We start from the raw sequence: 19,919 nt of genomic DNA, 5'->3' as shown, positions 1-19,919 counted from the left end.
CCAGTTACTGCGGAGTAGCTCTAGTTTTAGCACACACTGGGATGTGAATGGGTATGTTGCCTTCGGTCCCCTCTAATTGTGTTTGCCCTGAGCCTCCTGACTGCCACTTCGGTCTAATTATGTCCTGGTGGTTGCTTACTTCTGCTCCTTCACTATTTAGGCCTAGGTGATGTCAGCGTGTTGTCGAAAGAAGCAGTATCATGACTGGGGGGGCTGAAGAGCAGGGATTAGCAGTGGTGTGTCCTGGGTGTCCACGATTTAATCTACCTGGTCCCTCTTCCCTCTTATTCTGGGTGCTGCTTCTGCCCATCCACTCTTTGGTTTGCCACATGTGGTTCTTGGGCCCCTATTATCTCAGGTCCCCACTGCCATTAAGCAAAAGTAAGAATTTTTTACGAGGACTTGGGTTTCTCAGGAGACTTAGGCAGTCAATATAGCCATGTAATAAATGGGATTTTAGAGTGGGGCCTCTTCCTGCCTTTGTTTCTACAGAGATGCCAGTGCGTGGATACTCCGTGCCAAAGTGAGTGCACGCGACTGCTCCATGTGGAAATCAAAAAGGGTCAGTGGAGGATGGCTCACTGCTTTTGGGGCCCTCAACCTGATCGAAGATACAAAAAGAGGCTCGGACTGTGGAGGGAGAGGAGGACTTGCTGCAGGGAAATCTTTGGAGAGAGCCACTGTCTGTCTTGTAGCTCCTGTCATCCTCCTACCCAGGAGGTATGAGGTGGAGTGGACATTATTTCAAGTTTGAATGTTTGAGCCTGAGGCCTTGAGAGCCCTTTCCTCTAGGGTGGTGGAGCTGGGGAAGTGGGAGTCTGGAGCCTCAGTGGCCCTGGTTTCCTGCCTGGAGGGGAGGGGAGGGTTTGTGTGTTTATATGGGAGTCCCTGTGCCAACTGTTCTTCCTTCTCACAGAGTTCCTCTTTGGCCTTGGTGGGTCCGTGTGTTTGGTTGATTGGTCACTTATAACCGGAGTTCTTGGTCAGAGACACCATGCCCTTCCGTGACTCCTGGAATGTCCCGTACTTGGGTTTTCCTCAGGTGTGCAGTGCAGTGCCCACAGCCACCTCACAGGTGCTGAGATGATCGTGTGAAATGAGCACGTTGAAGCTCGAGGGGCTGCAGCACAGGAGATACAGAGGCCGCTGCAGGTTTCCTGATTCTTTTACTAACTCCCGGACACTAAAGACTTGATTGTCAACACCATTGGCTTGCTTACTGTAAATTACACATTCTTTCTGAAATAAATGATGCCGTTAGTGCATTCCATTTTTTTTTAATTGCAGAGTTGCTTGACCTGACTTACATATTTGTAGGAAATGAATGAATGACTCTTGATAAATTGTGGCCTTTCCAAGCCAAAAAAATTCCTTCTGAGTTGGTTCTTCATTATGTTCTGGGGAGCAGAGTGTAGCCTCCAGGTCAGATAGGCTGTTCTTCATGTCTCTGTGCCAATGATCATGCTGCTAAAATTTCAGAGTAATTGCATGTTTCTTTGGTTTTTGGAGTTAAGTAGCTTTGAGTTTTAGTACTCATGTTGCCACTTACCAAATTGTTTCATCTGCTTGAGACTCAGTCTTGCCATCTGTAAAATGTGATTTATCTCAACCCTGTGGTTTGAGGATTGTAGGTGATGATGTTTTCAAAGTCCTTCGCTATGTCTGGGATGTGGTAGGTATGACAACAAATGTAGCTGTTGTTAAAAACGGAGTGGCCATTTGGCCCGGTGGTAAAGATGCCTGTGTCCCACATCAGAGTATATGGGTTTGATCCTTGCCTCCTACTCCTGACTCCAGCTTCCTGCTAACACAGACTCCAAGAAGTAATGCTGATCGCTTAAGTGGTTGGATCGCCACTGCCCACAGGGGAGACCTGGATTGAGTTCATGGCTTGAGTTCTAGCTGAGAACTGTTAGGGATATTTGGAGAAGTGAACCAGTGCATGGGCTCTCTGTCTCTCTGCTTCAAATAAATAAATAAATAACCACAGTTTTAAAAATTATAGCCTCAGTAATGGTTGCAGATAAAGGGGGTGAGCCTAGAAAATAGGAATCTGAATTTGATGTTTAAGGCCAAAATCAATTCTTCAGTATAAAAATCAAACTGGGGTCTTCCTCTGTGCATGGTGACAGTGGAGTAGATAAGATGTGTCACGTTATTCCTGTCTACTGGGGAAACAAATCATGTACATATAAAATAAAAGGTGACACATGCAAGGGTGGGTGGCTTCCAGGGGACTGGAAACAGGGAGGCTTCTTGAAAAAGGCACAGAGTTGATGAGAAAAGGCAGCAGGGGAAGCAGTGGCAAGAACTAAACCTTCAGAGCACTCCTGGGATCATTCAGCAGAGCACCTACTACAAGCAGCATGCGGGGCAGTGTACTGGGGAGGCCTGGGGGATGGAAAGATTGATGAGAGGCAGGGTGGTCCCTGCCCTGAAACAGCTTGGTTGGTGGAGCAAGCAGATGGGCAACTAGACTCTAATTAAATGTGATTAGTGCTTTGTGTTGGTCAGAAAAGGAATGACATTTGGCAGGAACCCCAAAACCCTGCATCTTCCATTAGCCCCCTGTGCTGTGCTCAGTTCACAAAGACTGTCCATCTTGTGCACATCTGGATGAATGGATTCTTCATTAGCCTCTGTCCAGTGCCCTACTTGGCAGAGTGTTGGAGTGAAGGTTCCATTTGTCACCTCCACCAAATCTTTCTCCCCACACCAAGTCTTTCCTGAAGAGTTCCACCTTCCTCTCCTCCCACAGACTAAAACCTACACCTCCCCCGTGGCAATAAGTATCGCCAACCCAAAGGATAGAGGAGGTCTTTGACACAGCCCCCACCCCCACCCCACCTTTCTCCTTGTATGCAGTTGTTCAGGCCTGTTGACCGCTGCCCTTTACTGCTCTCCTCCATGGCCATCAGCCAAGTGCAGGCCATCACCCCCAACTGTGGAGTGTGACCCATGTTATCTTATGTTCTGAAAATTAATTTAGGGAGTTTTTCCTAGCAGTCACAAAAAAGAAAAAGAAGTAGAATGGTAAACATTAGAGTGCATTGCATGTAATAAGGTTGAGTTTTATTGTGTGAGATTTGTATTTTTGTATATTAATAGTTCTACCGGGAAAGGCTAACATTGCTAAAGGCTTTCTACATGTCAACTTATTTATCCCCCACAACTTACACATTAGATGCCATTGTTATTATTATCACTGAGACACAGAAATTGAAAAGCTGAGCCAGATTTGCAGGGAATGCTGAGCACAGGTTGGTGGTCTGCCTCTCACAGGCTGTGTGTGTGTGTGTGAATGTATAGTACACTGGGTTGCAAAGCAATGTTTCTGACTTGTGGGTCGTGGTTAAACTTGGAAATTTTCTGTTTGACAGGTCTCTGAACTGTTCTTATCCCTTCTAGACCTCCACCCCATAGCCATGATAACCTTTCATACATATTAATCAGATGATGTTCCTCTGCTATGGCATTACCCAAGATCCCCTGCTCTTGGGAGAGTGAGAAACCTTTGTAGACACAAGGTCCTGTGTAATCTGGTTCCTGCCCACCTCTTAGTTCTTTCTGTGCTGAATACTTTCCTGGGCCACTGGCCTTTCAGATCCTAGATGCTCCAGGGTTTTAAAGACCTCAGGGCCTTTGCTTATACTCCTATGACCTCAGAGTAGTTGAGTCCCTTCATGATCTGCTTCCATAGTAGCCTGTACTGCAGGCTCACAACACTTGCTATTAGTTCCAGGGCTGGTGCTGTGGCATAATAGGCTAAGCTTCTGCCTACAGCACTGTCATCCCGTATGGGCACTGGTTTGAGTCCTGGCTGCTCCACTTCCATCCAGCTCCCTGGTGATAGCCTGGGAAAGCAGCAGAAGATGGCCCAAATGCTTGGGCTCCTGTACCCATGTGGGAGACTTAGAAGCTTCTGGCTCCTGGCATCAGATCGGCCCAGGTCTGGCCATTGTAGCCAGTTGGGGAGTGAACCTACAGATGGAAGACCTCTCTCTCTCTCTCTCTCTCTGTGTCTCCCTCTTTCTTTCTGTAATTTTGCCTCTCAAATAAATAAATCTTAAAAAAAAAAAAGTTCCTTGTTCACTTAATGTCTGTCCGAGGGCAGGGGCACATAGGCTGACTTTCATCCCTTAGGCCCTGGGGCAGCATCTGGCATGCCAGGCAATGAATTCTTGGTGATCAGGTAGCTATGGGAGGTGAAGAATACGAGGAGTTTGAATTTTGATGGACTTGACTATACCTGTCAAAAATTATTTATTCACTTCTAATCATCTGAGCTCTGTAGAAAGCGTTTATTTTTATGAGTAGATCAAAACCTTCTGAGTGAGTGTTTTGCCTAAAAACAAAAAGGGCCAGTGGGGGCAGTTTGTGTTTTTAATCCAGCAGATTCCCACTGTCCTGCCCTCACTGGCTGAGGAACTGCTGGCCTCCCTCTGTTGGGCTCCGTTCCCTGTGGGGTGGGCGAGGTGACCTAGGGAAAGAGTTTGGACCCCACATCAAGAGGTGAGGCTCTGACTGCGGTTCAGCCATGAGACAGCTTTCTGGTCCATAAAACAGGGGTGGTCACGGTGGAGGAGCCTCTGTTCAGCTGGTGGTATCAATTGAGGAGGTGAACTGTGTGTAAGGACCTGGCGTAGCAGGGTTGCCTGTCCAGGAAGATGACTGCTTAATCTCCTTTTCCTTGGGTCTCCTCAGTGTGCCTTTGTGGTGCGTGCTCCTCAGCACAAAGGAAGCCACCTTGAGCATCTGTAGTATGTAACCCTAGGCCAAAGCTGTTCAGAGTCCTTTCTGTGTTCACGTGATTGTTAAGACCTTGATCTTTGACCTTGGGGAGCTTTCTGGCCTAGGCCAGGACAGTGACAACTCTACATTCCACTTTGGCCTTGAAGAAATAACTACAGTGATAATAACCATGGCTTTCCGTTATTGAGCACCTGCCCTGTGCGTTGGTGTCCATGGTAACAGTAGCAGTCCTGCCACAGGCTGTGCAGCAAGAAGTGGACCTTGGGTTTTGCAGAAGAGGAGATGGAGGCCCAGGGAGAAAGCTACTGAGCTCTGTTTGGAATTCTCTCTAGGATGTCTTTCTCTGGTTAGTTACTACTGCCTTGTTCATGACTTTTTTTTTTTTCCTTAGAAAATATTGTTTGTAAGCTTCTTGAGAGTCCGTTTTAATAGTCGTTCTCAATCTGTTCTGTATGGTCTCTGTTCGTGCTTGCAAGATCAGACTTTTTTGAAGTGAAACCCTTGCTCAGGAGATTTGCTTGTCCAGACCCTGTGGGTGTTTCCTGCTCCCTCTAGTCCTACCTCCGGTGGCAGAGTACGTCCTGATCGGATAGAAGCCACGCTCTGAAGCCAGGGACCGAGGCCCTCTCCTCCCTGCTGCTTTTATTTCTAAGTACTTCCGTTTGTCTTCTCTGGATTGCACTCATGTTCCCTCTTTACCACAGCAGTTGATTGCTTTTTGGTGGCGCTTTTATTTTTATTTTCCAGATTTGTCTGAAATGGATCCTGATTTCTGCATTTATGGATGTGTGAAGTCCTGTATGTTGTTACTGATGATTTCCTTCATTTTGTGGCATTCCATTTGGTTGCAGGTCTATCTTGCTTTGCTCCTTTCTTCCATCATTAAATTTTAATATTTTTCTGTTTCTGCTCTTTTATAGAAATTTGTATTTTCTCTCTTAGGTTGTGATAATGGACCCTCCAGTGCCCTGCCATCTGACTTTCCCTCGTACTTACTTGTTTTTAGAATCACAGGTTCATGAAGCAGAGAGCTCTTCTATGATGTCCTTGCTTTTTTTAAAAGGCAGATCTGTCTGTCATTTCAGTACTCAGCACCCTTCACTGACTCCCTGAGCACCTTGTCACAGTGTGGGAGACCGTGGCTGTTCTCTCCCTCCTGCCTCTTCACCTCCCCTCCCCACATTATACTACACCTCAGTCTTTAAAGACCCCTTTACTTAAGGCTTAAAAGTGAGTATGATTGGGGCCAGCGCTGTAGTGTAGTGGATTAAAGCCACTGCTGCGGTGCCGGCATCCCCATGGGTGCTAGTTCGGGTCTCTGCTGCTCTACTTCCAGTCCAGCTCCCTGCTAATGTGCCTGGGGCAGCAGTGGAGGATGGCCCAAGTGCTTGGGGCCCTGTGCCCAAGTGGGATAATGGGAAGCACCTCCTGGCTTTGGCCTGGCCCAGCGCTGGCCGTTGCAGCCGTTTGGGGAGTGAACCAGCAGATGATCTTTCTGAAACGCTGCCTGTCAGGTAAATAGATCTTTTAAAAAAAGAGAAATGAATATGATTTCCCTGAAGAGCTCTCCTTTATGTGGGTTGTATCCAGCATTATTTTCTGCCTTAGAAATTGAAATAGAAAAGATTGAAAAATATTTTTAAATTCATTTAAATATAACTAATCAACCCGTTGCATAACATAGATAGCATTTTTAATGAAAAGCAACTAGTTACAAAACACCAGTGTTTAGTAAGAGGAGTGACATTGTTTTACTTTCTGGAGCTCCTTAATGCTGCCTTAATGGAAGACAGCTAGATTCCCCTGAAAGCTTTATCATTCACTCTGTTGCAGTATGTTGTGTGGGTTTGACGATAGGAAGAAAGCCCAGCCTTACACAGAATTCTTGAAAAAGGCAGACATGTTTAATCACTTTTTTAGCTAATTGTGGATGGTCTCTGAAACTACATTAGAACTTGGCCAGCAGTAGTTTTTAAAGGTTTGGCAGCATGGAATCTGAAACTGTCTCAGTGAACTTTTCATTCTTCACATTAAAGTCCATTGGTCTGTCTTGCACTTTGAAAGGATTTTTAATAGATCATTTTGTAATGCCATGCACTCATCATCTGTCAGATATTAGCATACTACATTTACTATTGCCGTTTAAAAATAAAAACCATATTGTTAGTGTCATTACCATTCTCACCCAAAAAGTCTTCTAGTGTTTGCTCTGAAGCTCCCAATGGTGGATACAGATTTTCCAGGATTTTAATTTTTGCTTGAACTTCAAGTTTTATCTTTAGCAATAGTTACCATCCCTTTTCCTTGAAATAACAAACCTGTATTTTTGAGGAAATACTTACAAATACCCAAATCTAAATAGCTGTATTTTTTCTGTCAGTCATTCTTTCAGATGGTGTTTTGTGAAAAGCAGTGGCTCATCCAGCTCACAGCTCAGTCACGCCCAGCTCAGTCACGAGGGGGCTTTGCTTCCTCACAGCTTACAGCACAAGTGCTTTGAGAGTGCTTCCATTGTGTCGCACAGGATATCCAAAAATTAAATGTGCAAGAGCTGATAGTTAACTAAAATTTATCATTTCTCTGCTTCATCAGGGATGTTCTTGGGTGAAATTGGCTTTAAAAAAAAAAAAAAGAAAAAAAGTGGTTGTGTGGCATTGAAAACAATGAGAACACAGGAACCGTGGCCTTATTCTGTGCTGGGGCACCAGCACTCTGACTCGCCACGGCTTTTGCATAGTCATTGCAGATGTCAGCATGGTTGAAGATACCTTGGACCTCACAAGATCCCCAGAAAAGGTCTTGGGGCACACGTTGAAAACCACTGGAGGGGCTGGTGTTGTACAGTGGGTTAAACCACCACCTGCAATGCCAGCATCCTGTATGAGCACTGATGCAAGTTCCAGCTGCTCCACTTCTGATCTAGCTCCCTACTAATGTGTGTGGGAAAGCAGAGGAAGATGGTCCAAGTGTTTGGGTCCTTGCCACCCATGTGGGAGAGCAGGATGGTGTTTCTGGTTTCTGGCATCAGCCTGGCCCAGCCCTGCAGTTGTAGCCATTTGGGGAATGAACCAGTGAATGGAAGATCTGTTTCTTCCTCTATCAAAAAAAATAAGAAAAGAGAAAAAGAAAACCACTGGATAGGACTCATTTGTTTGCACATGCTAATCTCTCTTGCTTCCTGTATCTTGGCTCCATTCCTTTTCTTCCAGGAAGACTCATCTTCACCTGTGCGTGTATGCATATAAACACATTGTACATGTGTGTAGGAATGTATTTGTACATGTATACTTGTGTGTACAGTGTGTGTATATTGGTGTGAGTGTGTGGCTTCAGTTCACAGTAACGCCATGTGTGTGATGCTCTCTTCCCATGGACTGTAGACTGTGAGCCAGGTTTCACACTTTTACCTTGGTGGTGGGAGCAACAAGTACCAGGCCTGGCATAGGTAATCACTGGTTAAGAGTAGCTGTACTCATCATCATCACCGTCATTGCAAGGACTTGATAAATGGTGTTTTGAACAAATGAATAATGTAAGTTAATATTCCTAGGATTTCCTTGGGATATTGGTTCTCCTTGATATCAGTGTTAAGCATGGAATGACATCTGTGGTTAAGCAGGTTTGCTAACACTCAAATAGGTTCTTCATCGCAGGGCTTCCCAGATTTTAGTGTGTGTGTTGAATCTCGGGGTGGGGGGGGAGAGGAGGCTACAAGTGTGACATTTCCCAAGCTGACCTCCTTTTCTTATAAGGAATAGGTTCTTTGGAATTTTCCTTGGGAAATAATAAGGGAGCCTGGCTTTTCTGTTTTTACAGATGAGGAAATTGACTACCTGTGTTCCTTCTTGCATTATACCTTAGATACTTGATGAGCTCCTCTTAATGTTAGATGCTGCTAGATGTGGGAATTCAGTGGCAAATGAGAAAGAAAACAGACTTGGGGAGATATTATACTCTTTATCTGAAGTGGATGGTTAAGTGAGAGATACAAGCATTCATCAAGTAATCACTGAAATGACAAGTGATATGTTAGAAGGCTTACAGTTCTAAACCATTTGCTTTTTGTTTTGCCCATTTTTAAAGCCTTACAGCTCCATTTAGGCCTTCCTATCAATACTGTGCCCTGAGAGCTCTCTGCGATCCAGATGACAAATGAAGAGCATAGGAATGCTGGCCATTTTCTCTGTTGTATCATCAGTGAGTGTATTGTTGAAGACAACCTCCTCTTAGTGCCTGGCTTGTATGTGTTATGTGGCCAAATGAAGAAGGCATAAATGTCCTTAGGAAAACTTGGGACAGGGCCTGTGTTATGCTGCAGTGGGCTAAGCCACTGCTTGCAATTCCAGCATTTCGTTTTGAGTCCTGGCTGCTCTACTTCTGATCCAGCTTCCCGCTGGTGTACATGGGAAGGCAGCAGAAGATGGTCCAGGTACTTGGGCCCCTGCCAACCATGTTGGAGACCTGGATGGAGTTCTAGGCTTTGGCCTGGCCCAGACCTGGCTGTTGTAGCCATTTGGAGAGCGAACCAGTGGATGGAAGATCGATCTCTTTCTCTGTCATTCTGTCTTTCAAATAAATAAACCTTAAAACAAAAAGAAGGAAAACCTATGACTGTAGAACAGCCTTTCAAGTGCACTCATTACCTATGTGCCCTAACTCTATGCATCACTGAGTAGGTGTATAAAACCAAAGAGTGTCATTTCCTGCTCCTCTACTCGGATCTGGCCCCGTTGTGGAGGGACCCAGTGATTCCTCCCTTCCTTCTCATGCAGAGCAAAATGCAAAACAGAAAAAACACATCCTGGTTTCTATTTTGGTCCAGAACTGCACACACACTGGGGGAAATGTTAATACACTATTTATGAGAATATGTTTAATCAAAGGACACGATGTTGATACAGTAAAATTGGCCTTTGGTCTTGGGACTGGCCAGATGATGAGAGTTTTGCAACAAAAAAGTCTTGGAATCAGGACTTTTGTAAGATTAGGTTGGTGTTTAATTGGATGTTTCAACTTGTGAAGTCACCTATAGAGAAATCAAACGTTTGCATGTTTACTAGTGGATGCATCTTGTTTTTGGTGTGTGGCCACAGTCTGGGCTGGATGAGCTCTGGGAATACATATAAGTCTCCCCTACTCCTACACAGGGAGAGAGAGGTAGGGAACTTCTCATGTTCCTCCCAGAGTCTGGAAACTAGTAGGTTTTTGAGAGACCAGGGGTTCAGTGAAGTCCTCCAGAGAATGGTGTGAATTCCGGTTGCTGATTTTTCAGGTGTTGCTCTGATATTGCATCAAGAAAATTATCAGGGAGTTTTGGATTTTCTGATTTCTCATCTTTGTGATTGCGGTAGAGTTGCAGAACTATCATGAATTGCTAATTTTAAAAAATAACTTTCTTTTAATTCACATAATTATAGAAATTTGGAAAAATGCCAGAAGGCATAATGCTGAAAATTACCCATAGTTCTACAATTCAGAGATAATGATTGCAAATGGTTTGTTGTCTTTGCACATTTTTATATGCATAATTAAGGTCATTGTGTATAAATTTTGACTTTTTCTGTTTAACATGAATATTTTCTCTATATTGAGAGCAGCACAGCATGGGGCTTATATTCATTTCTGGAGGTTGCTGTAACAAATTTCCACAAAGTTGGTGGCTTAATGCAACAAAATTTGTTCTTTCATGGCTCTGGATGTTTAGATGTCCAAAGTCAAGATATGGGCAGGGCTGTGCCCCTTTGGAGGCTCTGAGAGAATCCCTTCCTTGCCCTCCCAGCTTCTAGTGGCTGCAGGGATTCCTGGGCTGGCAGCCCCAACTTTCCAGTATCTGTCTCTGCACATGGCTTTCTCATAGGTGTGTGTATCTGCACATGTGCATGTGTGCAATTACCTCCTCCTTACAGGACACTCAAGATAGCATTTAGGCCCCACCTGGGTAATCAAGGATATCTCTCTAAATATTCTTAAGGACCTCTGCAAAGACCCTTTATACAGATTCATGGGTAAGACCTGGTATATTTGGGCCATTATTCGTCCTACTGTTACTGGAGATGGGCTGCTCAGGGGTTCTTGTTTTCATGCAAGAAAGAATTCAGACATGAGGCAGAATAGTGGTAAGTGAGATAGCAAAGTTTAATGAAGAGGCTACACCTGATAGGCCAGGTGGGCATCTCAGGAAAAGGCTGAGAGCATAGTCTGCATTCTCACTGGAGTTTTATCAACACGAGTGTGGGTCGCTCGTTTCTTCTCCCTACCTCCTTCTCTGGGGAAATTGTGGATGGGGGATTTCTGGATGTAGCATTTCTGAAAATACGCCCTGGACCTTGTCAGCACAGTGCTATGAGACTGAATAGTCCCCCTGGTGTAGGGCAGGGAAGTCCCGTGAGCTACCCCCAAGGAGAGGGCTGGAACCCGTCTAACAAGGTTATATTTTCTTTAACATGTCTCATTTTCTTCCCTTTTTCTTTAATCTCTTTTACACACATAGGCTAATATCTACCTTACTACCTTAACACTATCACAGGGTTAAAGAGCATGGACTTTGGGGCCAGAGTGTGGGCTCATACTAGCAGGATGACCTTGGCCAAATATCTCAACTCTTGGTGCCTCTGTTTTTTGTTTGTTTGTTTGTTTGTTTGTTTGTTTGTTTTTTTTGACAGGCAGAGTGGACAGTGAGAGAGAGAGACAGAGAGAAAGGTCTTCCTTTGCCGTTGGTTCACCCTCCAGTGGCCGCCGCGGCCGGCGCGCTGCGGCCGGCACACCCCCGCGCTGATCCAATGGCAGGAGCCAGGAGCCAGGTGCTTCTCCTGGTCTCCCATGGGGTGCAGGGCCCAAGCACCTGGGCCATCCTCCACTGCACTCCCTGGCCACAGCAGAGAGCTGGCCTGGAAGAGGGGCAACCGGGACAGAATCCGGCGCCCCGACCGGGACTAGAACCCGGTGTGCCGGCGCCGCTAGGTGGAGGATTAGCCTAGTGAGCCGCGGCGCCGGCCCGGTGCCTCTGTTTTTTGATCTATAAAATGAGAGTTACAGTGCCTACCTCCCTAGTGGTGTAAGATTTAAAGAGAATGAGTATATTTTTATAAAGCACCTAAAAGCTTTAAAATAGTGCCTGGCCCATGTAAGGGTTAGTGTTATTGCAATTGTTGTTTTTATTAAAAATTCCTGTAATAATTTTAATGGCTATATAAAGCATCATTTATAAATCTGTCATAATTTAATCATTGCCTTTTGTTGCCTTCATTTCTTTCCAATTGTTTTTTCCCTGTATATCACTACCATGGATTTCTTGAGCATAAAGTTTTATTCTATTTTGGATTCATTCCCCACTGTATAATTCTTGAGGTGGAATTATGGCATCAAGGGGTGTGTACAGTTTTAAGCCACTTAGTGAAAATGTGTTAAGGTGCTTTCCAGAATGTGCCTGTTAAAGCTCCTACCAGAGGCTGAATGAGCCCAGTTTTAACTTTCTATAGTATTTGAATGGTAGTAGTCTCTCAGAGAACAGGGACTAGACAATAGTCATTTTGACTCATCTATTGCTTAACTAGAGTCTGACCTCTTCAACTTGGCACTCATGGCCCCCTTCTCCCTTCTGTGGACCTTAATCTCTGAACTTGACCAAAATCATTGCTCCCTGGTGGAATGGACTAGAAGCAGTTAGGTTCTTGAAGATCCACAGCAGGCAAGTTCATGATTGTTCAACTCAAGAACTAGTAGAAAAATGTGACAAGGGGATAGAGGTTGGGCATAAATTTTTGGTGCTCTCAAAAGAGAAATGTTTTTATTTGCTGAACTAGAGCATAAAGGTAGCACAAACAGCTGGTGGCAGCCATCAATCCAAGAGCTTCTGAGTGAAGTCATTTGAAGCCATCCAAGCCCATATGAGCCACATAGGTAAACCAGGCAAGACCAGAAGAGAAGCTAATGCAGATGGCTAGTGCAGTTGACCCACCCAAACCAGGGTTAAATGAAATATGTGCTGTTGAAGACCATTCCAAAGAAATCAAGAAGAAGAAGGAAGATAAAAGATTGAACAACAAACTAAGAGTTGGCCTTGAAATATTGCAGTTCTTGTTGTGGTAACAACATGCATTGCACTATTACTCAGCCATTCCTTGCTTGCGATAGCCACTTTCCAGAGTCTCTCGTCTTGATATTTTCCATTAAAACCTTATTTATCTTGCTTTGTAATGGATAAAGCTCATGTTAGGAGTCCACTCTGCCTGGGTCTTGGACTCCATCTTTTTTTTAAGATTTAAGAGCAAGATTTATTAGAGTCAAAGACCTCCAGCCTGAGTGGCATGGAAGGGGGCTCTGAGAGAGGCAAAACTCAAAGGGAGACGGTGGTACTGGGATTTTTAAGCACAATTTTGGGGAAGAAAAAATTCGACATTTCAGTTACAACCCATCCAAAGACCTGATTTGTGGTCTTTTATCCTGTCTGGCTTGCTCATGATAAAAAGAGCCATCAGAAAGGTAGAATATCTAATTTGCTTTACAGTAAACTGGGATTTCAGAAGGAATCCCCACTCCTGTGCTATTCTCATGATAAGATTGGAAGCTTCCAAGGAGTGGGCAGGCAGGCACTTTGACCTTGCTAAAGACAACTTCCAGGGAAAGCAAGCATTTTGCACCCTAAACCTCCTCCACTGGGACTACCCTGACTGCCCACTAACCCGCTGGATTCACCATATTCCCTCCCACAGAAGAATGGACCCTAACTTCTGTTAGGGGGTTGGGATGATGGCCACCTAGGTATCTTCAAGCTGAATAGGGGTGGAGTGGTAGTCAAGACAGTGTTCCAGCAGCAAGTGGGGGATGCGGTGCCAACTTGGAGAGACTGCTTCCATCCGAGGTTTCATGTGCATGTCCATGTCACTGTTTCAAGTAGGGAGAAAACGAATGTAACAAGCAGATTAAACTCCCAGGGTCTAAAACAAAGGACAGAGTCATTATTAGAGGATTTAAGAAGGAACTGTCTAAAGCATGAGGAAGTTTTCCCATTGAGAGGCAAATAGAAACTGACAGGAGGAGCTTGATAACAACCAGGTGGGCTAAGGCCTGGCCAGGTATTGATGAGATCCAGAACTGTCTCTTCACATGTGGTACTGGAAGAGACATCATAAAGGAGGTTGAACCTCCTTAGGGAAGGCACCCTGTTGACTTCCATTACCTAGCTTGCTTGGGAGGAGAGCTGGTCTGAATGAAGATAGGTGGCATCTCTAAAAGGAAACTTACAGTTCCGCCTGCTGTGTTACTGACCCTACTTGGCCATCCCCTCAACAGTAGTGGTTACATTGGAAGCTGGGCTGAGTGAAGGGCTTTTTCCAGCTTAGAGCCAACAAGGATCTGTGGCTCTGACACAGGAGTCCTTCAACCCTTAGGGCAGTTATGTTCCCAGTGACCCAGCTCTTGGCTGGCAGAGTTGCCAGGGCTGTCCAAAAGCTGACTTCTGTGTCCATCTGAAGCCCTGGCTTTCTATATTGAAAACCAAAGCCATTAGCAGTGGACTGGCCTGTTGGGTCTCCTTGATGGCAGATCACTGTTATGTAAAGCAGCTATTAATTGGCCTGCCACCTATCTTTACATTGGTACTGCTGCCTAGCTTGCTCCTCTTTCTTCCTGGTTTCTGGTAAAGTAGATCACAGAGGCAGCTTTTAAGAGGATGCAAGTCAAGAGGGTGTTCAGTGGAACTTCATCTTAATACTGAGTGCAGCTGGGATTTTATGCATCAGCTGGTTTGGTCTCCAGTCTGGAGTTCCAGACAGGAACTCTGTGCTCTCCTCTGAGACATTATGAGACAGCAGTGCAGAGAGACCTAGGCTGCTTTCTGCCATCTTTTATTTTCCTCAAGGATTTATTTCAGGAGCCTCCGTTCTTTCACCCTCCACTTTTGCTGCTTTTTCTAGTCGAACCCTGGATCTCTCATTTTTATGTCAGTGATTTTTGCTTGTAGGGAATACAAATGGCAGCTTAGGTTAGCACAGTCTTGCTGTAGGAATCTCAGGAATGCAGGAGCAAAGCTTGGCCAGCCTACCAGGAACCAGAGCAGAAGGCGCCTCTAACTTTGGGCTTGCACACCCATCCTGTGTGTCTTGTGTGGTGGCAGGTGTTTGTCCCCCAGCCAGTCAGCTGGGGAGGGCACCACCGCCTCCTCAGTGGGGATGCTCTGCAAAAGGGGTCTGTGCGGAGGTAGCCCCCTCAGGCACCCCTGATACCACTTCTTCTCTCTCAACAGGAATAACTCAAGCACCTTTCCCAGAAATTGGCTTGCTGAAACTCGCCAAGCAGCGGTTCTTGGAGCTGAAGAAAAGGTAAAAATTCTTTTATAAGGGAAATACATGTTGGGGAGGAATTATTGTCCCTGTCTTTCCTCACATTTGCCTGGTTGAGTCTGTAATATTTTACCGGTGCTCTCTGCCTGGCCAAGTTGCTATTCATGCTCAAGACCTTTATTAAATGCTGCCTCCCTGGAAAGGAAGGCTTTTTGGGAATCATTCCGGCTGGGGCTGATTTCTTCTGTTACTGAATGCTCATAACTTTTTCTTCTTAGAATGACAGTGACTTTGTTGGTGCCCCTCTGACTGCAGCATGGTTCTTCTCCCTTGCCTGGTGAGGGGTCCCTTCTTGGTGACCCCATTCCCCCCATCGTAGCACCCCACACTTGGTTCTGTTGCTCCGCTGAGTGTTTTCCCTGGGGAGCTCCTCCTGTGAGTATCTGTATTATGTCTGAGATGCAGGAGAGGAGATGCTCCATGGACATTTGTTGAATGAATGATGAATAGGCCTCCCCTCCTGGACTGTCAGCTCCCCTGTGGATTCCCTCTGTGCCTCCACCCCTGCAGCCTTGTAGGGCCCAGACTAGAAATCCTTCCCAGATAGATTTTCTTCTGTGAGCATGCATTCGGAAATTAGGAATTTCTAATCTTCTCTAGTTGCCCTTTGTTTTCTTTTAGCTATTGGTGAAATGGAGCTAATAGCTTTTCCTGGATGGTTTAGGCCCTTGTTAAGAGCAGTAATACAGAAGCTGGAAAGGAAGGGAGGTGACAGGCAGAATAGGAAGCCAGTGCCTTGGGAGCATGGCTCCTCAGCCTATCCCCCCCACCCCCCATGACAAGGGCAGTTGCACAAGATGGGGTGTGGGTCTTACCATGGTTCCTGGGTGCTGAGTGACAGACCCCTGCCTCTATCCATGTGGCTCTCCAGGCTGTTTCAGGCAATGGACTGTTGCATCTCAGCATACCTCCGTGCACCAAACATTTTTGCTTTAAATGGGTGGAGTCAGGTTCTCTTCCTCAGCTGTTTTCTGCCTCCAGTAAATGACCCAAAGAAGTTCCTAACTGATTTTATCAGTTGTCCTGGTCCCAGCCCTCCCTACCTTGCTGTAACCAGCAGTTGTCTCACTTGTAGCATCTTTTCCTTGTACAGAGTGCTGCTTTATGCGTGTCACCAGATCCTTCACTGCCATCCATCCTAGGCAGCAGGCAGGGACAAATAGTGAGTGACTTCTCATTTTCAAAGGCAGGAAGCAAACTCGGAGAAGCTGGGTATCTTGCTCAAGGACATGCGCCGGTGAGACGTGTCTTTCCTGTCTTGGTCCTTCCCTTTGGAAGCCATGACAAACTGTTGGTGTCGTGAAACCCAGTAGCTCTGTGCCTTTCCTTTGAGTTCCTTTCATGGGAGAGTTTTGACCCTCTGTTGAGAACCACGGTTTGGCCCTGACGTTCCCATCACCCAAGGCAGCTTTCATGAAAGAGCAGCCATCTCCCATCCCTTCCTGATCCCCAGTCAGTCTGGAAAGTTTTGTTTTTAGGGCTTATTGAAATGCAGGAAATTGAGCGAATTTACAGTAATGCTGCATTGTCTCACTCTATGAGAAGGCCAGAAGACGGTCACAGGGGCTTGATCAGCTTAATCTAGCTGTAGCTAATGGGCTTCCCTTCCTTCTTTAAATAATCACACATGCTTCTAGCCAGTGAAGGTGGCAGAGCATCTTGCTTTGGTGCCATTTGGCATTGTTTAGATAAATGTGATTTTTTTTTAATGACTCAACTTTTAATTAGAAAGCAGACTGTCAAGTGACATTTTGATTTGTCCTTTGATGGAGAAATTGGAAAGTAGTCCCATCGTGGTAAGAAACCAAGTTCTAGTCCAGAAGGGGGCATGCTAACTTGGAGCAGGGTGTGATGTCTGTGAGCCGTTGCTTTTCTCAAATAGGCAGGCGGCTCTCTGGGGTTTTGGTTGACTTTACTCTGCGTCTGATACCACTTTAAATGAAGGAAGAGGTTTTCTGTGGGAGGTTCTAATACGAAATCCTCTAACAGGGTGGTGCTCCCAGTGACGTATGTGTCAGGGTCCAGGACCAGATACCAAGAAGTCAGCAAACCCATGAGACACTTGCAGTTGAAGAAAGCATCAAGCTTCACGTTTTACTTCCAACTGTGGCATGATGCCAGTACCCTTTACTGTTAAGGTGGTTGTTTTGTTTGACCCAAAGCTGGTATTTGCATCACTGAGGCTCGTATTAGCAGCAGCCTGTGTATGTCGTGGCTGAGTTTGGTTCCACAAGCTCCTCAGTGGTGTGACATGCAGGCACATGAGAGGAGGATGGGGAGGAGTCCCCCTGTGAGCCAGCCCCAGGTGTCCATCGTTCCATACTACTCCATGCTCTGTGGTGCTTTCTGCGCCTTTGATAGTGGTTAGCAAACTTGGGTATCGCACGGGCACTTCGGGCTTAATGTGTCCAAATCTTAACTATAGGTCTCTTTCTACCTTAGCACCTTTCCAGATCTCCTCCCTCCATCTCATTGAGGTGCGCAGTTGTTAACTCAGTGTTTCCTAGCCAGAAACTGGGGAATCATCTGTGAATGTTCACCTTTCTCTTCTTCCACGTCACCAGGTCCTTAAATTCTTCCATTGCCCTTTAACATCTACCTCCAAGTCCCAGCCAGCATTTTGTTTGTCCAGGTTACAGCCAAGGCTGTTTATCTTCTTGTCATGCTCCTGACTTTCTTCCATTCTACTCATTGCTTTGGTCTCAGAATGGTCTTTAAAAATGCTTTCTGTATCATTTCACTACCTTGTTGAAAACCTGTTTGACACCTCCTCTTGCACTTAGGTGAAGCCCATAAGCCTGGCAGGGTTGCATGGTTTTGGTTCCTGGCCTGGCTTAGAGATTCAGTGGCATTGGTCTCAGCACCTATTTTTTTTTTTAAAGGTTTATTTATTTATTTGAAAGTCAGAGTTACACAGAGAGAAGGAGAGGCAGAGAGAGAAAGAGAGAGGTAGAGAGAGAGACAGAGACAGAGAGAGAGACAGACAGGTCTTCCATCCGCTGGTTCACTCCTCAAGTGACTGTAATGGCCTGAGTTGGGCCAGTCCAAAGCTGGGAGCCAAGAGCTTCTTCCAGGTCTCTCACGCAGGTGCAGCGGCCCAAGGACTTGAGCCATCTTCTGCTGCTTTCCCAGGCCATAGCAGAGAGCTGGATTGGAAGTGGAGCAGCTGGGACTTGAACTGGCTCCCATATGAGATGCCGGCACTGCAGGCGGCAGCATTACCTGTTACGCCACAGTGCCAGCCTCACCTTTTTGTAACTTGTGAGATGCTGTCCCCTTTGTTCTTGACTCCCTGGGAAGATTGCAATGACTTGAGTGTTCCAAATCCAGTGAAACAACTCTCAGGCTCTCAAAGGTGTATTTGAAATGGAAATTGTGTTCTGGGAAATGGAAACAGGAGGGATCTGCTTCTCCAAACCACAGAATATCAACCTCTAGAATGTGGCTCCCAGAAGGTGGAGGCAGGCCATTGTTTCATCTGGGACCCTAGTGAGTTAGTCACAGATCTGTAATCAACTAAAATTGTAGGACTCTGTCACTCCCCAAGAAGCTCCCACTCCTTGGACAGAGAAATAGCACCACACTCTTTTAGCTCAGGAAAGCAGAAAGGAAACTTTACTAGGCCTGAGAAGACCACCATTCCACAGAGAAGAAAGAAAGCTGGCTAAGTGTTAGTGCATTCATAGAATGTTCCTTTGTATGTAAACACATTTCTCCTATCCCAAGGCCTGTTTGTTTCCCTTTGCTTAGCCTTACATTTTCTTTCTTTCTTTTTTTTAAAGATTTATTTGGTTTATTTGAAAGACAGTTACAGAGAAAATAGAGGCAGAGAGAGAGAGGTCTTCCATCCGCTGGTTCATTCCCCAAAGGGCAGCAATGGCTGAAGCTGAGCCAGTCCGAAGCCAGCAGCCAGCAGCTTCTTCTTGGTCTCCCACATGGGTGCGCTGTTCAAAGTGATTAATGGAAACACTGAAATTCCAGCTGGGTTTTTGGTGTTCTGTGGTCTCAAATGAAGACAACTATTCTATGAGCTTTAACTTGAGATATTTTGAGGTGTCAGTTTGGTGGATCCCCATTGTGAGTTAAAGATTGCAGTGGAAATACCAGACAAGGTGCTCTTGGTAAGTGTTATGAGCGCTGTGGCCAAGTGTATCACCAGGTGTCATGGGAGCATGGAGATGGGCTCCTTTGAAATGGGTCCTAAAAAGGGTTTGCAGTGCAGGAGGGCTTGGGAGAGAAATGCAAAGGTACACTGCAGATAGCATATAGATAGGGCCTGAGAGGCCAGCAGGGGCAGGGTGTGCCCAGGGAACTGCTTCCTGGAGGGCTTGGCGGAGATGGGGCTTGGGCACCAAAGGATGGGCAGGAGCCAGATCCTGCGGGGCCTGCCTTGGTGACCAGGTCAGGCAAGGGGTTCGGTCTTTATAATAAAGGCAGTGGAATGTCACTGCAGGATTTTATGCTAGGGAGTTACTGGAGCACATTTGTCTTTTCAAATTGCGATTCTGCAGGCATGGTCTGTGCTCTAGAGACTTCTGAGGGGCAGCGATCTGATTCAGATCCCTCTGTCAGTCCTTTTATCAGTTCTCACGGATGGGAGACTTAAAATTCCACAGCCTTCCACGGTTAGGGTATGAATAGTTACTGGAGCGTGATTAGTGTTCTGTGAGCACCCTGCTGGGGTCCCAGGATGACTCTATTCTACCAGGAGGCTGGCTGCCTCCCCTGTTCAGCTGTGGGGTGCTCCTGGCACCCACTGTGCTTGGGTGTTCAAGCAATTGGAGTTCCTGCAGGTCTTGGAAACAGTACTCCTGACAGTGCAGCCTC

General features: G+C 45.9%; 1 long non-coding RNA gene across 1 annotated transcript in view; it reads left to right on the top strand.

Moving 5' to 3' along the window:
• Positions 1-19,919, top strand: part of LOC103349733 (uncharacterized) — a 79,647-nt gene that overhangs the window by 42,833 nt on the left and 16,895 nt on the right. Inside the window, exon 3 of the long non-coding RNA XR_016214639.1 lies at positions 14,996-15,071. This is a non-coding gene — a long non-coding RNA (uncharacterized LOC103349733). The remainder of the gene's footprint in view (positions 1-14,995; positions 15,072-19,919) is intronic.

Source organism: Oryctolagus cuniculus, chromosome 1 (genome assembly GCF_051225735.1).
Source record: "Oryctolagus cuniculus isolate XC-2025 breed Fujian yellow rabbit chromosome 1, ASM5122573v1, whole genome shotgun sequence".
In the NCBI taxonomy this organism is placed as follows: domain Eukaryota; kingdom Metazoa; phylum Chordata; class Mammalia; order Lagomorpha; family Leporidae; genus Oryctolagus; species Oryctolagus cuniculus.
The sequence above is the reverse complement of the archived record's forward strand: the minus strand, read 5'-3'. Positions and strand labels throughout refer to the sequence as shown.